Below are 22,898 nucleotides of genomic sequence, written 5' to 3' on the forward strand. Positions count from 1 at the left end.
ACTGTCTAAACCATCAAGCCTGAAACAAAAGCCGCATTATATTATACATATTGCAACACGTTTAATACTTACTCATACAAAGACGCCTCGCCAAAAATATCCAGGATGGCTCTGTAAATCAATAAAACAATAATTCTATAAGTAATAAAATGTGGTATATACATACTCTTCAGCAGATGTCTCCTCTTGCTCCTCGCCCTCCTTTAAAGTAACGTCTATTAATTTATCTATTCTGTAAACATAAACGTCTGTTAGTATAAATATCAGTATTCATTAAAATTTACTTACTTTTCGTTACTGTCTAAACCATCAAGCCTGAAACAAAAGCCGCATTATATTATACATATTGCAACACGTTTAATACTTACTCATACAAAGACGCCTCGCCAAAAATATCCAGGATGGCTCTGTAAATCAATAAAACAATAATTCTATAAGTAATAAAATGTGGTATATACATACTCTTCAGCAGATGTCTCCTCTTGCTCCTCGCCCTCCTTTAAAGTAACGTCTATTAATTTATCTATTCTGTAAACATAAACGTCTGTTAGTATAAATATCAGTATTCATTAAAATTTACTTACTTTTCGTTACTGTCTAAACCATCAAGCCTGAAACAAAAGCCGCATTATATTATACATATTGCAACACGTTTAATACTTACTCATACAAAAACGCCTCGCCAAAAATATCCAGGATGGCTCTGTAAATCAATAAAACAATAATTCTATAAGTAATAAAATGTGGTATATACATACTCTTCAGCAGATGTCTCCTCTTGCTTCTCGCCCTCCTTTAAAGTAACGTCTATTAATTTATCTATTCTGTAAACATAAACGTCTGTTAGTATAAATATCAGGATTCATTAAAATTTACTTACTTTTCGTTACTGTCTAAACCATCAAGCCTGAAACAAAAGCCGCATTATATTATACATATTGCAACACGTTTAATACTTACTCATACAAAGACGCCTCGCCAAAAATATCCAGGATGGCTCTGTAAATCAATAAAACAATAATTCTATAAGTAATAAAATGTGGTATATACATACTCTTCAGCAGATGTCTCCTCTTGCTCCTCGCCCTCCTTTAAAGTAACGTCTATTAATTTATCTATTCTGTAAACATAAACGTCTGTTAGTATAAATATCAGTATTCATTAAAATTTACTTACTTTTCGTTACTGTCTAAACCATCAAGCCTGAAACAAAAGCCGCATTATATTATACATATTGCAACACGTTTAATACTTACTCATACAAAGACGCCGCGCCAAAAATATCCAGGATGGCTCTGTAAATCAATAAAACAATAATTCTATAAGTAATAAAATGTATATACATACTCTTCAGCAGATGTCTCCTCTTGCTCCTCGCCCTCCTTTAAAGTAACGTCTATTAATTTATCTATTCTGTAAACATAAACGTCTGTTAGTATAAATATCAGTATTCATTAAAATTTACTTACTTTTCGTTACTGTCTAAACCATCAAGCCTGAAACAAAAGCCGCATTATATTATACATATTGCAACACGTTTAATACTTACTCATACAAAGACGCCTCGCCAAAAATATCCAGGATGGCTCTGTAAATCAATAAAACAATAATTCTATAAGTAATAAAATGTGGTATATACATACTCTTCAGCAGATGTCTCCTCTTGCTCCTCGCCCTCCTTTAAAGTAACGTCTATTAATTTATCTATTCTGTAAACATAAACGTCTGTTAGTATAAATATCAGTATTCATTAAAATTTACTTACTTTTCGTTACTGTCTAAACCATCAAGCCTGAAACAAAAGCCGCATTATATTATACATATTGCAACACGTTTAATACTTACTCATACAAAGACGCCTCGCCAAAAATATCCAGGATGGCTCTGTAAATCAATAAAACAATAATTCTATAAGTAATAAAATGTGGTATATACATACTCTTCAGCAGATGTCTCCTCTTGCTCCTCGCCCTCCTTTAAAGTAACGTCTATTAATTTATCTATTCTGTAAACATAAACGTCTGTTAGTATAAATATCAGTATTCATTAAAATTTACTTACTTTTCGTTACTGTCTAAACCATCAAGCCTGAAACAAAAGCCGCATTATATTATACATATTGCAACACGTTTAATACTTACTCATACAAAAACGCCTCGCCAAAAATATCCAGGATGGCTCTGTAAATCAATAAAACAATAATTCTATAAGTAATAAAATGTGGTATATACATACTCTTCAGCAGATGTCTCCTCTTGCTTCTCGCCCTCCTTTAAAGTAACGTCTATTAATTTATCTATTCTGTAAACATAAACGTCTGTTAGTATAAATATCAGGATTCATTAAAATTTACTTACTTTTCGTTACTGTCTAAACCATCAAGCCTGAAACAAAAGCCGCATTATATTATACATATTGCAACACGTTTAATACTTACTCATACAAAGACGCCTCGCCAAAAATATCCAGGATGGCTCTGTAAATCAATAAAACAATAATTCTATAAGTAATAAAATGTGGTATATACATACTCTTCAGCAGATGTCTCCTCTTGCTCCTCGCCCTCCTTTAAAGTAACGTCTATTAATTTATCTATTCTGTAAACATAAACGTCTGTTAGTATAAATATCAGTATTCATTAAAATTTACTTACTTTTCGTTACTGTCTAAACCATCAAGCCTGAAACAAAAGCCGCATTATATTATACATATTGCAACACGTTTAATACTTACTCATACAAAGACGCCGCGCCAAAAATATCCAGGATGGCTCTGTAAATCAATAAAACAATAATTCTATAAGTAATAAAATGTATATACATACTCTTCAGCAGATGTCTCCTCTTGCTCCTCGCCCTCCTTTAAAGTAACGTCTATTAATTTATCTATTCTGTAAACATAAACGTCTGTTAGTATAAATATCAGTATTCATTAAAATTTACTTACTTTTCGTTACTGTCTAAACCATCAAGCCTGAAACAAAAGCCGCATTATATTATACATATTGCAACACGTTTAATACTTACTCATACAAAGACGCCTCGCCAAAAATATCCAGGATGGCTCTGTAAATCAATAAAACAATAGTTCTATAAGTAATAAAATGTGGTATATACATACTCTTCAGCAGATGTCTCCTCTTGCTCCTCGCCCTCCTTTAAAGTAACGTCTATTAATTTATCTATTCTGTAAACATAAACGTCTGTTAGTATAAATATCAGTATTCATTAAAATTTACTTACTTTTCGTTACTGTCTAAACCATCAAGCCTGAAACAAAAGCCGCATTATATTATACATATTGCAACACGTTTAATACTTACTCATACAAAGACGCCTCGCCAAAAATATCCAGGATGGCTCTGTAAATCAATAAAACAATAATTCTATAAGTAATAAAATGTGGTATATACATACTCTTCAGCAGATGTCTCCTCTTGCTCCTCGCCCTCCTTTAAAGTAACGTCTATTAATTTATCTATTCTGTAAACATAAACGTCTGTTAGTATAAATATCAGTATTCATTAAAATTTACTTACTTTTCGTTACTGTCTAAACCATCAAGCCTGAAACAAAAGCCGCATTATATTATACATATTGCAACACGTTTAATACTTACTCATACAAAGACGCCTCGCCAAAAATATCCAGGATGGCTCTGTAAATCAATAAAACAATAATTCTATAAGTAATAAAATGTGGTATATACATACTCTTCAGCAGATGTCTCCTCTTGCTCCTCGCCCTCCTTTAAAGTAACGTCTATTAATTTATCTATTCTGTAAACATAAACGTCTGTTAGTATAAATATCAGTATTCATTAAAATTTACTTACTTTTCGTTACTGTCTAAACCATCAAGCCTGAAACAAAAGCCGCATTATATTATACATATTGCAACACGTTTAATACTTACTCATACAAAGACGCCTCGCCAAAAATATCCAGGATGGCTCTGTAAATCAATAAAACAATAATTCTATAAGTAATAAAATTTGGTATATACATACTCTTCAGCAGATGTCTCCTCTTGCTCCTCGCCCTCCTTTAAAGTAACGTCTATTAATTTATCTATTCTGTAAACATAAACGTCTGTTAGTATAAATATCAGTATTCATTAAAATTTACTTACTTTTCGTTACTGTCTAAACCATCAAGCCCGAAACAAAAGCCGCATTATATTATACATATTGCAACACGTTTAATACTTACTTATACAAAGACGCCTCGCCAAAAATATCCAGGATGGCTCTGTAAATCAATAAAACAATAATTCTATAAGTAATAAAATGTGGTATATACATACTCTTCAGCAGATGTCTCCTCTTGCTCCTCGCCTTCCTTTAAAGTAACGTCTATTAATTTATCTATTCTGTAAACATAAACGTCTGTTAGTATAAATATCAGTATTCATTAAAATTTACTTACTTTTCGTTACTGTCTAAACCATCAAGCCAGAAACAAAAGCCGCATTATATTATACATATTGCAACACGTTTAATACTTACTCATACAAAGACGCCTCGCCAAAAATATCCAGGATGGCTCTGTAAATCAATAAAACAATAATTCTATAAGTAATAAAATGTGGTATATACATACTCTTCAGCAGATGTCTCCTCTTGCTCCTCGCCCTCCTTTAAAGTAACGTCTATTAATTTATCTATTCTGTAAACATAAACGTCTGTTAGTATAAATATCAGTATTCATTAAAATTTACTTACTTTTCGTTACTGTCTAAACCATCAAGCCTGAAACAAAAGCCGCATTATATTATACATATTGCAACACGTTTAATACTTACTCATACAAAGACGCCTCGCCAAAAATATCCAGGATGGCTCTGTAAATCAATAAAACAATAATTCTATAAGTAATAAAATGTGGTATATACATACTCTTCAGCAGATGTCTCCTCTTGCTCCTCGCCCTCCTTTAAAGTAACGTCTATTAATTTATCTATTCTGTAAACATAAACGTCGATTAGTATAAATATCAGTATTCATTAAAATTTACTTACTTTTCGTTACTGTCTAAACCATCAAGCCTGAAACAAAAGCCGCATTATATTATACATATTGCAACACGTTTAATACTTACTCATACGAAGACGCCTCGCCAAAAATATCCAGGATGGCTCTGTAAATCAATAAAACAATAATTCTATAACTAATAAAATGTGGTATATACATACTCTTCAGCAGATGTCTCCTCTTGCTCGTCGCCCTCCTTTAAAGTAACGTCTATTAATTTATCTATTCTGTAAATATAAACGTCTGTTAGTATAAATATCAGTATTCATTAAAATTTACTTACTTTTCGTTACTGTCTAAACCATCAAGCCTGAAACAAAAGCCGCATTATATTATACATATTGCAACACGTTTAATACTTACTCATACAAAGACGCCTCGCCAAAAATATACAGGATGGCTCTGTAAATCAATAAAACAATAATTCTATAAGTAATAAAATGTGGTACATACATACTCTTCAGCAGATGTCTCCTCTTGCTCCTCGCCCTCCTTTAAAGTAACGTCTATTAATTTATCTATTCTGTAAACATAAACGTCTGTTAGTATAAATATCAGTATTCATTAAAATTTACTTACTTTTCGTTACTGTCTAAACCATCAAGCCTGAAACAAAGGCCGCATTATATTATACATATTGCAACACGTTTAATACTTACTCATACAAAGACGCCTCGCCAAAAATATCCAGGATGGCTCTGTAAATCAATAAAACAATAATTCTATAAGTAATAAAATGTGGTATATACATACTCTTCAGTAGATGTCTCCTCTTGCTCCTCGCCCTCCTTTAAAGTAACGTCTATTAATTTATCTATTCTGTAAACATAAACGTCTGTTAGTATAAATATCAGTATTCATTAAAATTTACTTACTTTTCGTTACTGTCTAAACCATCAAGCCTGAAACAAAAGCCGCATTATATTATACATATTGCAACACGTTTAATACTTACTCATACAAAGACGCCTCGCCAAAAATATACAGGATGGCTCTGTAAATCAATAAAATAATAATTCTATAAGTAATAAAATGTGGTACATACATACTCTTCAGCAGATGTCTCCTCTTGCTCCTCGCCCTCCTTTAAAGTAACGTCTATTAATTTATCTATTCTGTAAACATAAACGTCTATTAGTATAAATATCAGTATTCATTAAAATTTACTTACTTTTCGTTACTGTCTAAACCATCAAGCCTGAAACAAAAGCCGCATTATATTATACATTTTGCAACACGTTTAATACTTACTCATACAAAGACGCCTCGCCAAAAATATCCAGGATGGCTCTGTAAATCAATAAAACAATAATTCTATAAGTAATAAAATGTGGTATATACACACTCTTCAGCAGATGTCTCCTCTTGCTCCTCGCCCTCCTTTAAAGTAACGTCTATTAATTTATTTATTCTGTAAACATAAACGTCTGTTAGTATAAATATCAGTATTCATTAAAATTTACTTACTTTTCGTTAATGTCTAAACCATCAAGCCTGAAACAAAAGCCGCATTATATTATACATATTGCAACACGTTTAATACTTACTCATACAAAGACGCCTCGCCAAAAATATCCAGGATGGCTCTGTAAATCAATAAAACAATAATTCTATAAGTAATAAAATGTGGTATATACATACTCTTCAGCAGATGTCTCCTCTTGCTCCTCGCCCTCCTTTAAAGTAACGTCTATTAATTTATCTATTCTGTAAACATAAACGTCTGTTAGTATAAATATCAGTATTCATTAAAATTTACTTACTTTTCGTTACTGTCTAAACCATCAAGCCCGAAACAAAAACCGCATTATATTATACATATTGCAACACGTTTAATACTTACTCATACAAAGACGCCTCGCCAAAAATATCCAGGATGGCTCTGTAAATCAATAAAACAATAATTCTATAAGTAATAAAATGTGGTATATACATACTCTTAAGCAGATGTCTCCTCTTGCTCCTCGCCCTCGTTTAAAGTAACGTCTATTAATTTATCTATTCTGTAAACATAAACGTCTATTAGTATAAATATCAGTATTCATTAAAATTTACTTACTTTTCGTTACTGTCTAAACCATCAAGCCTGAAACAAAAGCCGCATTATATTATACATATTGCAACACGTTTAATACTTACTCATACAAAGACGCCTCACCAAAAATATCCAAGATGGCTCTGTAAATCAATAAAACAATAATTCTATAAGTAATAAAATGTGGTATATACATACTCTTCAGCAGATGTCTCCTCTTGCTCCTCGCCCTCCTTTAAAGTAACGTCTATTAATTTATCTATTCTGTAAACATAAACGTCTGTTAGCATAAATATCAGTATTCATTAAAATTTACTTACTTTTCGTTTCTGTCTAAACCATCAAGCCTGAAACAAAAGCCGCATTATATTATACATATTGCAACACGTTTAATACTTACTCATACAAAGGCGCCTCGCCAAAAATATCCAGGATGGCTCTGTAAATCAATAAAACAATAATTCTATAAGTAATAAAATGTGGTATATACATACTCTTCAGCAGATGTCTCCTCTTGCTCCTCGCCCTCCTTTAAAGTAACGTCTATTAATTTATCTATTCTGTAAACATAAACGTCTGTTAGTATAAATATCAGTATTCATTAAAATTTACTTACTTTTCGTTACTGTCTAAACCATCAAGCCTGAAACAAAAGCCGCATTATATTATACATATTGCAACACGTTTAATACTTACTCATACAAAGACGCCTCACCAAAAATATCCAGGATGGCTCTGTAAATCAATAAAACAATAATTCTATAAGTAATAAAATGTGGTATATACATACTCTTCAGCAGATGTCTCCTCTTGCTCCTCGCCCTCCTTTAAAGTAACGTCTATTAATTTATCTATGCTGTAAACATAAACGTCTGTTAGCATAAATATCAGTATTCATTAAAATTTACTTACTTTTCGTTACTGTCTAAACCATCAAGCCTGAAACAAAAGCCGCATTATATTATACATATTGCAACACGTTTAATACTTACTCATACAAAGGCGCCTCGCCAAAAATATCCAGGATGGCTCTGTAAATCAATAAAACAATAATTCTATAAGTAATAAAATGTGGTATATACATACTCTTCAGCAGATGTCTCCTCTTGCTCCTCGCCCTCCTTTAAAGTAACGTCTATTAATTTATCTATTCTGTAAACATAAACGTCTGTTAGTATAAATATCCGTATTCATTAAAATTTACTTACTTTTCGTTACTGTCTAAACCATCAAGCCTGAAACAAAAGCCGCATTATATTATACATATTGCAACACGTTTAATACTTACTCATACAAAGACGCCTCGCCAAAAATATCCAGGATGGCTCTGTAAATCAATAAAACAATAATTCTATAAGTAATAAAATGTGGTATATACATACTCTTCAGCAGATGTCTCCTCTTGCTCCTCGCCCTCCTTTAAAGTAACGTCTATTAATTTATCTATTCTGTAAACATAAACGTCTGTTAGTATAAATATCAGTATTCATTAAAATTTACTTACTTTTCGTTACTGTCTAAACCATCAAGCCTGAAACAAAAGCCGCATTATATTATACATATTGCAACACGTTTAATACTTACTCATACAAAGACGCCTCACCAAAAATATCCAGGATGGCTCTGTAAATCAATAAAACAATAATTCTATAAGTATTAAAATGTGGTATATACATACTCTTCAGCAGATGTCTCCTCTTGCTCCTCGCCCTCCTTTAAAGTAACGTCTATTAATTTATCTATTCTGTAAACATAAACGTCTGTTAGTATAAATATCAGTATTCATTAAAATTTACTTACTTTTCGTTACTGTCTAAACCATCAAGCCCGAAACAAAAACCGCATTATATTATACATATTGCAACACGTTTAATACTTACTCATACAAAGGCGCCTCACCAAAAATATCCAGGATGGCTCTGTAAATCAATAAAACAATAATTCTATAAGTAATAAAATGTGGTATATACATACTCTTCAGCAGATGTCTCCTCTTGCTCCTCGCCCTCCTTTAAAGTAACGTCTATTAATTTATCTATTCTGTAAACATAAACGTCTGTTAGTATAAATATCAGTATTCATTAAAATTTACTTACTTTTCGTTACTGTCTAAACCATCAAGCCTGAAACAAAAGCCGCATTATATTATACATATTGCAACACGTTTAATACTTACTCATACAAAGACGCCTCGCCAAAAATATCCAGGATGGCTCTGTAAATCAATAAAACAATAATTCTATAAGTAATAAAATGTGGTATATACATACTCTTCAGCAGATGTCTCCTCTTGCTCCTCGCCCTCCTTTAAAGTAACGTCTATTAATTTATCTATTCTGTAAACATAAACGTCTGTTAGTATAAATATCAGTATTCATTAAAATTTACTTACTTTTCGTTACTGTCTAAACCATGAAGCCTGAAACAAAAGCCGCATTATATTATACATATTGCAACACGTTTAATACTTACTCATACAAAGACGTCTCGCCAAAAATATCCAGGATGGCTGTGTAAATCAATAAAACAATAATTCTATAAGTAATAAAATGTGGTATATACATACTCTTCAGCAGATGTCTCCTCTTGCTCCTCGCCCTCCTTTAAAGTAACGTCTATTAATTTATCTATTCTGTAAACATAAACGTCTGTTAGTATAAATCTCAGTATTCATTAAAATTTACTTACTTTTCGTTACTGTCTAAACCATGAAGCCTGAAACAAAAGCCGCATTATATTATACATATTGCAACACGTTTAATACTTACTCATACAAAGACGTCTCGCCAAAAATATCCAGGATGGCTGTGTAAATCAATAAAACAATAATTCTATAAGTAATAAAATGTGGTATATACATACTCTTCAGCAGATGTCTCATCTTGCTCCTCGCCCTCCTTTAAAGTAACGTCTATTAATTTATCTATTCTGTAAACATAAACGTCTGTTAGTATAAATATCAGTATTCATTAAAATTTACTTACTTTTCGTTACTGTCTAAACCATCAAGCCTGAAACAAAAGCCGCATTATATTATACATATTGCAACACGTTTAATACTTACTCATACAAAGACGCCTCGCCAAAAATATCCAGGATGGCTCTGTAAATCAATAAAACAATAATTCTATAAGTAATAAAATGTGGTATATACATACTCTTCAGCAGATGTCTCCTCTTGCTCCTCGCCCTCCTTTAAAGTAACGCCTATTAATTTATCTATTCTGTAAACATAAACGTCTGTTAGTATAAATATCAGTATTCATTAAAATTTACTTACTTTTCGTTACTGTCTAAACCATGAAGCCTGAAACAAAAGCCGCATTATATTATACATATTGCAACACGTTTAATACTTACTCATACAAAGACGTCTCGCCAAAAATATCCAGGATGGCTGTGTAAATCAATAAAACAATAATTCTATAAGTAATAAAATGTGGTATATACATACTCTTCAGCAGATGTCTCCTCTTGCTCCTCGCCCTCCTTTAAAGTAACGTCTATTAATTTATCTATTCTGTAAACATAAACGTCTGTTAGTATAAATATCAGTATTCATTAAAATTTACTTACTTTTCGTTACTGTCTAAACCATCAAGCCTGAAACAAAAGCCGCATTATATTATACATATTGCAACACGTTTAATACTTACTCATACAAAGACGCCTCACCAAAAATATCCAGGATGGCTCTGTAAATCAATAAAACAATAATTCTATAAGTATTAAAATGTGGTATATACATACTCTTCAGCAGATGTCTCCTCTTGCTCCTCGCCCTCCTTTAAAGTAACGTCTATTAATTTATCTATTCTGTAAACATAAACGTCTGTTAGTATAAATATCAGTATTCATTAAAATTTACTTACTTTTCGTTACTGTCTAAACCATCAAGCCTGAAACAAAAGCCGCATTATATTATACATTTTGCAACACGTTTAATACTTACTCATACAAAGACGCCTCGCCAAAAATATCCAGGATGGCTCTGTAAATCAATAAAACAATAATTCTATAAGTAATAAAATGTGGTATATACACACTCTTCAGCAGATGTCTCCTCTTGCTCCTCGCCCTCCTTTAAAGTAACGTCTATTAATTTATTTATTCTGTAAACATAAACGTCTGTTAGTATAAATATCAGTATTCATTAAAATTTACTTACTTTTCGTTAATGTCTAAACCATCAAGCCTGAAACAAAAGCCGCATTATATTATACATATTGCAACACGTTTAATACTTACTCATACAAAGACGCCTCGCCAAAAATATCCAGGATGGCTCTGTAAATCAATAAAACAATAATTCTATAAGTAATAAAATGTGGTATATACATACTCTTCAGCAGATGTCTCCTCTTGCTCCTCGCCCTCCTTTAAAGTAACGTCTATTAATTTATCTATTCTGTAAACATAAACGTCTGTTAGTATAAATATCAGTATTCATTAAAATTTACTTACTTTTCGTTACTGTCTAAACCATCAAGCCCGAAACAAAAACCGCATTATATTATACATATTGCAACACGTTTAATACTTACTCATACAAAGACGCCTCGCCAAAAATATCCAGGATGGCTCTGTAAATCAATAAAACAATAATTCTATAAGTAATAAAATGTGGTATATACATACTCTTAAGCAGATGTCTCCTCTTGCTCCTCGCCCTCGTTTAAAGTAACGTCTATTAATTTATCTATTCTGTAAACATAAACGTCTATTAGTATAAATATCAGTATTCATTAAAATTTACTTACTTTTCGTTACTGTCTAAACCATCAAGCCTGAAACAAAAGCCGCATTATATTATACATATTGCAACACGTTTAATACTTACTCATACAAAGACGCCTCACCAAAAATATCCAAGATGGCTCTGTAAATCAATAAAACAATAATTCTATAAGTAATAAAATGTGGTATATACATACTCTTCAGCAGATGTCTCCTCTTGCTCCTCGCCCTCCTTTAAAGTAACGTCTATTAATTTATCTATTCTGTAAACATAAACGTCTGTTAGCATAAATATCAGTATTCATTAAAATTTACTTACTTTTCGTTTCTGTCTAAACCATCAAGCCTGAAACAAAAGCCGCATTATATTATACATATTGCAACACGTTTAATACTTACTCATACAAAGGCGCCTCGCCAAAAATATCCAGGATGGCTCTGTAAATCAATAAAACAATAATTCTATAAGTAATAAAATGTGGTATATACATACTCTTCAGCAGATGTCTCCTCTTGCTCCTCGCCCTCCTTTAAAGTAACGTCTATTAATTTATCTATTCTGTAAACATAAACGTCTGTTAGTATAAATATCAGTATTCATTAAAATTTACTTACTTTTCGTTACTGTCTAAACCATCAAGCCTGAAACAAAAGCCGCATTATATTATACATATTGCAACACGTTTAATACTTACTCATACAAAGACGCCTCACCAAAAATATCCAGGATGGCTCTGTAAATCAATAAAACAATAATTCTATAAGTAATAAAATGTGGTATATACATACTCTTCAGCAGATGTCTCCTCTTGCTCCTCGCCCTCCTTTAAAGTAACGTCTATTAATTTATCTATGCTGTAAACATAAACGTCTGTTAGCATAAATATCAGTATTCATTAAAATTTACTTACTTTTCGTTACTGTCTAAACCATCAAGCCTGAAACAAAAGCCGCATTATATTATACATATTGCAACACGTTTAATACTTACTCATACAAAGGCGCCTCGCCAAAAATATCCAGGATGGCTCTGTAAATCAATAAAACAATAATTCTATAAGTAATAAAATGTGGTATATACATACTCTTCAGCAGATGTCTCCTCTTGCTCCTCGCCCTCCTTTAAAGTAACGTCTATTAATTTATCTATTCTGTAAACATAAACGTCTGTTAGTATAAATATCCGTATTCATTAAAATTTACTTACTTTTCGTTACTGTCTAAACCATCAAGCCTGAAACAAAAGCCGCATTATATTATACATATTGCAACACGTTTAATACTTACTCATACAAAGACGCCTCGCCAAAAATATCCAGGATGGCTCTGTAAATCAATAAAACAATAATTCTATAAGTAATAAAATGTGGTATATACATACTCTTCAGCAGATGTCTCCTCTTGCTCCTCGCCCTCCTTTAAAGTAACGTCTATTAATTTATCTATTCTGTAAACATAAACGTCTGTTAGTATAAATATCAGTATTCATTAAAATTTACTTACTTTTCGTTACTGTCTAAACCATCAAGCCTGAAACAAAAGCCGCATTATATTATACATATTGCAACACGTTTAATACTTACTCATACAAAGACGCCTCACCAAAAATATCCAGGATGGCTCTGTAAATCAATAAAACAATAATTCTATAAGTATTAAAATGTGGTATATACATACTCTTCAGCAGATGTCTCCTCTTGCTCCTCGCCCTCCTTTAAAGTAACGTCTATTAATTTATCTATTCTGTAAACATAAACGTCTGTTAGTATAAATATCAGTATTCATTAAAATTTACTTACTTTTCGTTACTGTCTAAACCATCAAGCCCGAAACAAAAACCGCATTATATTATACATATTGCAACACGTTTAATACTTACTCATACAAAGGCGCCTCACCAAAAATATCCAGGATGGCTCTGTAAATCAATAAAACAATAATTCTATAAGTAATAAAATGTGGTATATACATACTCTTCAGCAGATGTCTCCTCTTGCTCCTCGCCCTCCTTTAAAGTAACGTCTATTAATTTATCTATTCTGTAAACATAAACGTCTGTTAGTATAAATATCAGTATTCATTAAAATTTACTTACTTTTCGTTACTGTCTAAACCATCAAGCCTGAAACAAAAGCCGCATTATATTATACATATTGCAACACGTTTAATACTTACTCATACAAAGACGCCTCGCCAAAAATATCCAGGATGGCTCTGTAAATCAATAAAACAATAATTCTATAAGTAATAAAATGTGGTATATACATACTCTTCAGCAGATGTCTCCTCTTGCTCCTCGCCCTCCTTTAAAGTAACGTCTATTAATTTATCTATTCTGTAAACATAAACGTCTGTTAGTATAAATATCAGTATTCATTAAAATTTACTTACTTTTCGTTACTGTCTAAACCATGAAGCCTGAAACAAAAGCCGCATTATATTATACATATTGCAACACGTTTAATACTTACTCATACAAAGACGTCTCGCCAAAAATATCCAGGATGGCTGTGTAAATCAATAAAACAATAATTCTATAAGTAATAAAATGTGGTATATACATACTCTTCAGCAGATGTCTCCTCTTGCTCCTCGCCCTCCTTTAAAGTAACGTCTATTAATTTATCTATTCTGTAAACATAAACGTCTGTTAGTATAAATCTCAGTATTCATTAAAATTTACTTACTTTTCGTTACTGTCTAAACCATGAAGCCTGAAACAAAAGCCGCATTATATTATACATATTGCAACACGTTTAATACTTACTCATACAAAGACGTCTCGCCAAAAATATCCAGGATGGCTGTGTAAATCAATAAAACAATAATTCTATAAGTAATAAAATGTGGTATATACATACTCTTCAGCAGATGTCTCATCTTGCTCCTCGCCCTCCTTTAAAGTAACGTCTATTAATTTATCTATTCTGTAAACATAAACGTCTGTTAGTATAAATATCAGTATTCATTAAAATTTACTTACTTTTCGTTACTGTCTAAACCATCAAGCCTGAAACAAAAGCCGCATTATATTATACATATTGCAACACGTTTAATACTTACTCATACAAAGACGCCTCGCCAAAAATATCCAGGATGGCTCTGTAAATCAATAAAACAATAATTCTATAAGTAATAAAATGTGGTATATACATACTCTTCAGCAGATGTCTCCTCTTGCTCCTCGCCCTCCTTTAAAGTAACGCCTATTAATTTATCTATTCTGTAAACATAAACGTCTGTTAGTATAAATATCAGTATTCATTAAAATTTACTTACTTTTCGTTACTGTCTAAACCATGAAGCCTGAAACAAAAGCCGCATTATATTATACATATTGCAACACGTTTAATACTTACTCATACAAAGACGTCTCGCCAAAAATATCCAGGATGGCTGTGTAAATCAATAAAACAATAATTCTATAAGTAATAAAATGTGGTATATACATACTCTTCAGCAGATGTCTCCTCTTGCTCCTCGCCCTCCTTTAAAGTAACGTCTATTAATTTATCTATTCTGTAAACATAAACGTCTGTTAGTATAAATATCAGTATTCATTAAAATTTACTTACTTTTCGTTACTGTCTAAACCATCAAGCCTGAAACAAAAGCCGCATTATATTATACATATTGCAACACGTTTAATACTTACTCATACAAAGACGCCTCGCCAAAAATATCCAGGATGGCTCTGTAAATCAATAAAACAATAATTCTATAAGTAATAAAATGTGGTATATACATACTCTTTAGCAGATGTCTCCTCTTGCTCCTCGCCCTCCTTTAAAGTAACGTCTATTAATTTATCTATTCTGTAAACATAAACGTCTGTTAGTATAAATATCAGTATTCATTAAAATTTACTTACTTTTCGTTACTGTCTAAACCATCAAGCCTGAAACAAAAGCCGCATTATATTATACATATTGCAACACGTTTAATACTTACTCATACAAAGACGCCTCGCCAAAAATATCCAGGATGGCTCTGTAAATCAATAAAACAATAATTCTATAAGTAATAAAATGTGGTATATACATACTCTTCAGCAGATGTCTCCTCTTGCTTCTCGCCCTCCTTTAAAGTAACGTCTATTAATTTATCTATTCTGTAAACATAAACGTCTGTTAGTATAAATATCAGGATTCATTAAAATTTACTTACTTTTCGTTACTGTCTAAACCATCAAGCCTGAAACAAAAGCCGCATTATATTATACATATTGCAACACGTTTAATACTTACTCATACAAAGACGCCTCGCCAAAAATATCCAGGATGGCTCTGTAAATCAATAAAACAATAATTCTATAAGTAATAAAATGTGGTATATACATACTCTTCAGCAGATGTCTCCTCTTGCTCCTCGCCCTCCTTTAAAGTAACGTCTATTAATTTATCTATTCTGTAAACATAAACGTCTGTTAGTATAAATATCAGTATTCATTAAAATTTACTTACTTTTCGTTACTGTCTAAACCATCAAGCCTGAAACAAAAGCCGCATTATATTATACATATTGCAACACGTTTAATACTTACTCATACAAAGACGCCGCGCCAAAAATATCCAGGATGGCTCTGTAAATCAATAAAACAATAATTCTATAAGTAATAAAATGTATATACATACTCTTCAGCAGATGTCTCCTCTTGCTCCTCGCCCTCCTTTAAAGTAACGTCTATTAATTTATCTATTCTGTAAACATAAACGTCTGTTAGTATAAATATCAGTATTCATTAAAATTTACTTACTTTTCGTTACTGTCTAAACCATCAAGCCTGAAACAAAAGCCGCATTATATTATACATATTGCAACACGTTTAATACTTACTCATACAAAGACGCCTCGCCAAAAATATCCAGGATGGCTCTGTAAATCAATAAAACAATAGTTCTATAAGTAATAAAATGTGGTATATACATACTCTTCAGCAGATGTCTCCTCTTGCTCCTCGCCCTCCTTTAAAGTAACGTCTATTAATTTATCTATTCTGTAAACATAAACGTCTGTTAGTATAAATATCAGTATTCATTAAAATTTACTTACTTTTCGTTACTGTCTAAACCATCAAGCCTGAAACAAAAGCCGCATTATATTATACATATTGCAACACGTTTAATACTTACTCATACAAAGACGCCTCGCCAAAAATATCCAGGATGGCTCTGTAAATCAATAAAACAATAATTCTATAAGTAATAAAATGTGGTATATACATACTCTTCAGCAGATGTCTCCTCTTGCTCCTCGCCCTCCTTTAAAGTAACGTCTATTAATTTATCTATTCTGTAAACATAAACGTCTGTTAGTATAAATATCAGTATTCATTAAAATTTACTTACTTTTCGTTACTGTCCAAACCATCAAGCCTGAAACAAAAGCCGCATTATATTATACATATTGCAACACGTTTAATACTTACTCATACAAAGACGCCTCGCCAAAAATATCCAGGATGGCTCTGTAAATCAATAAAACAATAATTCTATAAGTAATAAAATGTGGTATATACATACTCTTCAGCAGATGTCTCCTCTTGCTCCTCGCCCTCCTTTAAAGTAACGTCTATTAATTTATCTATTCTGTAAACATAAACGTCTGTTAGTATAAATATCAGTATTCATTAAAATTTACTTACTTTTCGTTACTGTCTAAACCATCAAGCCTGAAACAAAAGCCGCATTATATTATACATATTGCAACACGTTTAATACTTACTCATACAAAGACGCCTCGCCAAAAATATCCAGGATGGCTCTGTAAATCAATAAAACAATAATTCTATAAGTAATAAAATTTGGTATATACATACTCTTCAGCAGATGTCTCCTCTTGCTCCTCGCCCTCCTTTAAAGTAACGTCTATTAATTTATCTATTCTGTAAACATAAACGTCTGTTAGTATAAATATCAGTATTCATTAAAATTTACTTACTTTTCGTTACTGTCTAAACCATCAAGCCCGAAACAAAAGCCGCATTATATTATACATATTGCAACACGTTTAATACTTACTTATACAAAGACGCCTCGCCAAAAATATCCAGGATGGCTCTGTAAATCAATAAAACAATAATTCTATAAGTAATAAAATGTGGTATATACATACTCTTCAGCAGATGTCTCCTCTTGCTCCTCGCCTTCCTTTAAAGTAACGTCTATTAATTTATCTATTCTGTAAACATAAACGTCTGTTAGTATAAATATCAGTATTCATTAAAATTTACTTACTTTTCGTTACTGTCTAAACCATCAAGCCAGAAACAAAAGCCGCATTATATTATACATATTGCAACACGTTTAATACTTACTCATACAAAGACGCCTCGCCAAAAATATCCAGGATGGCTCTGTAAATCAATAAAACAATAATTCTATAAGTAATAAAATGTGGTATATACATACTCTTCAGCAGATGTCTCCTCTTGCTCCTCGCCCTCCTTTAAAGTAACGTCTATTAATTTATCTATTCTGTAAACATAAACGTCTGTTAGTATAAATATCAGTATTCATTAAAATTTACTTACTTTTCGTTACTGTCTAAACCATCAAGCCTGAAACAAAAGCCGCATTATATTATACATATTGCAACACGTTTAATACTTACTCATACAAAGACGCCTCGCCAAAAATATCCAGGATGGCTCTGTAAATCAATAAAACAATAATTCTATAAGTAATAAAATGTGGTATATACATACTCTTCAGCAGATGTCTCCTCTTGCTCCTCGCCCTCCTTTAAAGTAACGTCTATTAATTTATCTATTCTGTAAACATAAACGTCGATTAGTATAAATATCAGTATTCATTAAAATTTACTTACTTTTCGTTACTGTCTAAACCATCAAGCCTGAAACAAAAGCCGCATTATATTATACATATTGCAACACGTTTAATACTTACTCATACGAAGACGCCTCGCCAAAAATATCCAGGATGGCTCTGTAAATCAATAAAACAATAATTCTATAAGTAATAAAATGTGGTATATACATACTCTTCAGCAGATGTCTCCTCTTGCTCCTCGCCCTCCTTTAAAGTAACGTCTATTAATTTATCTATTCTGTAAACATAAACGTCTGTTAGTATAAATATCAGTATTCATTAAAATTTACTTACTTTTCGTTACTGTCTAAACCATCAAGCCTGAAACAAAAGCCGCATTATATTATACATATTGCAACACGTTTAATACTTACTCATACAAAGACGCCTCGCCAAAAATATACAGGATGGCTCTGTAAATCAATAAAATAATAATTCTATAAGTAATAAAATGTGGTACATACATACTCTTCAGCAGATGTCTCCTCTTGCTCCTCGCCCTCCTTTAAAGTAACGTCTATTAATTTATCTATTCTGTAAACATAAACGTCTATTAGTATAAATATCAGTATTCATTAAAATTTACTTACTTTTCGTTACTGTCTAAACCATCAAGCCTGAAACAAAAGCCGCATTATATTATACATTTTGCAACACGTTTAATACTTACTCATACAAAGACGCCTCGCCAAAAATATCCAGGATGGCTCTGTAAATCAATAAAACAATAATTCTATAAGTAATAAAATGTGGTATATACACACTCTTCAGCAGATGTCTCCTCTTGCTCCTCGCCCTCCTTTAAAGTAACGTCTATTAATTTATTTATTCTGTAAACATAAACGTCTGTTAGTATAAATATCAGTATTCATTAAAATTTACTTACTTTTCGTTAATGTCTAAACCATCAAGCCTGAAACAAAAGCCGCATTATATTATACATATTGCAACACGTTTAATACTTACTCATACAAAGACGCCTCGCCAAAAATATCCAGGATGGCTCTGTAAATCAATAAAACAATAATTCTATAAGTAATAAAATGTGGTATATACATACTCTTCAGCAGATGTCTCCTCTTGCTCCTCGCCCTCCTTTAAAGTAACGTCTATTAATTTATCTATTCTGTAAACATAAACGTCTGTTAGTATAAATATCAGTATTCATTAAAATTTACTTACTTTTCGTTACTGTCTAAACCATCAAGCCCGAAACAAAAACCGCATTATATTATACATATTGCAACACGTTTAATACTTACTCATACAAAGACGCCTCGCCAAAAATATCCAGGGTGGCTCTGTAAATCAATAAAACAATAATTCTATAAGTAATAAAATGTGGTATATACATACTCTTAAGCAGATGTCTCCTCTTGCTCCTCGCCCTCGTTTAAAGTAACGTCTATTAATTTATCTATTCTGTAAACATAAACGTCTATTAGTATAAATATCAGTATTCATTAAAATTTACTTACTTTTCGTTACTGTCTAAACCATCAAGCCTGAAACAAAAGCCGCATTATATTATACATATTGCAACACGTTTAATACTTACTCATACAAAGACGCCTCACCAAAAATATCCAAGATGGCTCTGTAAATCAATAAAACAATAATTCTATAAGTAATAAAATGTGGTATATACATACTCTTCAGCAGATGTCTCCTCTTGCTCCTCGCCCTCCTTTAAAGTAACGTCTATTAATTTATCTATTCTGTAAACATAAACGTCTGTTAGCATAAATATCAGTATTCATTAAAATTTACTTACTTTTCGTTTCTGTCTAAACCATCAAGCCTGAAACAAAAGCCGCATTATATTATACATATTGCAACACGTTTAATACTTACTCATACAAAGACGCCTCGCCAAAAATATCCAGGATGGCTCTGTAAATCAATAAAACAATAATTCTATAAGTAATAAAATTTGGTATATACATACTCTTCAGCAGATGTCTCCTCTTGCTCCTCGCCCTCCTTTAAAGTAACGTCTATTAATTTATCTATTCTGTAAACATAAACGTCTGTTAGTATAAATATCAGTATTCATTAAAATTTACTTACTTTTCGTTACTGTCTAAACCATCAAGCCCGAAACAAAAGCCGCATTATATTATACATATTGCAACACGTTTAATACTTACTTATACAAAGACGCCTCGCCAAAAATATCCAGGATGGCTCTGTAAATCAATAAAACAATAATTCTATAAGTAATAAAATGTGGTATATACATACTCTTCAGCAGATGTCTCCTCTTGCTCCTCGCCTTCCTTTAAAGTAACGTCTATTAATTTATCTATTCTGTAAACATAAACGTCTGTTAGTATAAATATCAGTATTCATTAAAATTTACTTACTTTTCGTTACTGTCTAAACCATCAAGCCAGAAACAAAAGCCGCATTATATTATACATATTGCAACACGTTTAATACTTACTCATACAAAGACGCCTCGCCAAAAATATCCAGGATGGCTCTGTAAATCAATAAAACAATAATTCTATAAGTAATAAAATGTGGTATATACATACTCTTCAGCAGATGTCTCCTCTTGCTCCTCGCCCTCCTTTAAAGTAACGTCTATTAATTTATCTATTCTGTAAACATAAACGTCTGTTAGTATAAATATCAGTATTCATTAAAATTTACTTACTTTTCGTTACTGTCTAAACCATCAAGCCTGAAACAAAAGCCGCATTATATTATACATATTGCAACACGTTTAATACTTACTCATACAAACACGCCTCGCCAAAAATATCCAGGATGGCTCTGTAAATCAATAAAACAATAATTCTATAAGTAATAAAATGTGGTATATACATACTCTTCAGCAGATGTCTCCTCTTGCTCCTCGCCCTCCTTTAAAGTAACGTCTATTAATTTATCTATTCTGTAAACATAAACGTCGATTAGTATAAATATCAGTATTCATTAAAATTTACTTACTTTTCGTTACTGTCTAAACCATCAAGCCTGAAACAAAAGCCGCATTATATTATACATATTGCAACACGTTTAATACTTACTCATACGAAGACGCCTCGCCAAAAATATCCAGGATGGCTCTGTAAATCAATAAAACAATAATTCTATAAGTAATAAAATGTGGTATATACATACTCTTCAGCAGATGTCTCCTCTTGCTCCTCGCCTTCCTTTAAAGTAACGTCTATTAATTTATCTATTCTGTAAACATAAACGTCTGTTAGTATAAATATCAGTATTCATTAAAATTTACTTACTTTTCGTTACTGTCTAAACCATCAAGCCAGAAACAAAAGCCGCATTATATTATACATATTGCAACACGTTTAATACTTACTCATACAAAGACGCCTCGCCAAAAATATCCAGGATGGCTCTGTAAATCAATAAAACAATAATTCTATAAGTAATAAAATGTGGTATATACATACTCTTCAGCAGATGTCTCCTCTTGCTTCTCGCCCTCCTTTAAAGTAACGTCTATTAATTTATCTATTCTGTAAACATAAACGTCTGTTAGTATAAATATCAGGATTCATTAAAATTTACTTACTTTTCGTTACTGTCTAAACCATCAAGCCTGAAACAAAAGCCGCATTATATTATACATATTGCAACACGTTTAATACTTACTCATACAAAGACGCCTCGCCAAAAATATCCAGGATGGCTCTGTAAATCAATAAAACAATAATTCTATAAGTAATAAAATGTGGTATATACATACTCTTCAGCAGATGTCTCCTCTTGCTCCTCGCCCTCCTTTAAAGTAACGTCTATTAATTTATCTATTCTGTAAACATAAACGTCTGTTAGTATAAATATCAGTATTCATTAAAATTTACTTACTTTTCGTTACTGTCCAAACCATCAAGCCTGAAACAAAAGCCGCATTATATTATACATATTGCAACACGTTTAATACTTACTCATACAAAGACGCCTCGCCAAAAATATCCAGGATGGCTCTGTAAATCAATAAAACAATAATTCTATAAGTAATAAAATGTGGTATATACATACTCTTCAGCAGATGTCTCCTCTTGCTCCTCGCCCTCCTTTAAAGTAACGTCTATTAATTTATCTATTCTGTAAACATAAACGTCTGTTAGTATAAATATCAGTATTCATTAAAATTTACTTACTTTTCGTTACTGTCTAAACCATCAAGCCTGAAACAAAAGCCGCATTATATTATACATATTGCAACACGTTTAATACTTACTCATACAAAGACGCCTCGCCAAAAATATCCAGGATGGCTCTGT

Source organism: Diabrotica undecimpunctata, chromosome 9 (genome assembly GCF_040954645.1).
Source record: "Diabrotica undecimpunctata isolate CICGRU chromosome 9, icDiaUnde3, whole genome shotgun sequence".
Classification (NCBI taxonomy): domain Eukaryota; kingdom Metazoa; phylum Arthropoda; class Insecta; order Coleoptera; family Chrysomelidae; genus Diabrotica; species Diabrotica undecimpunctata.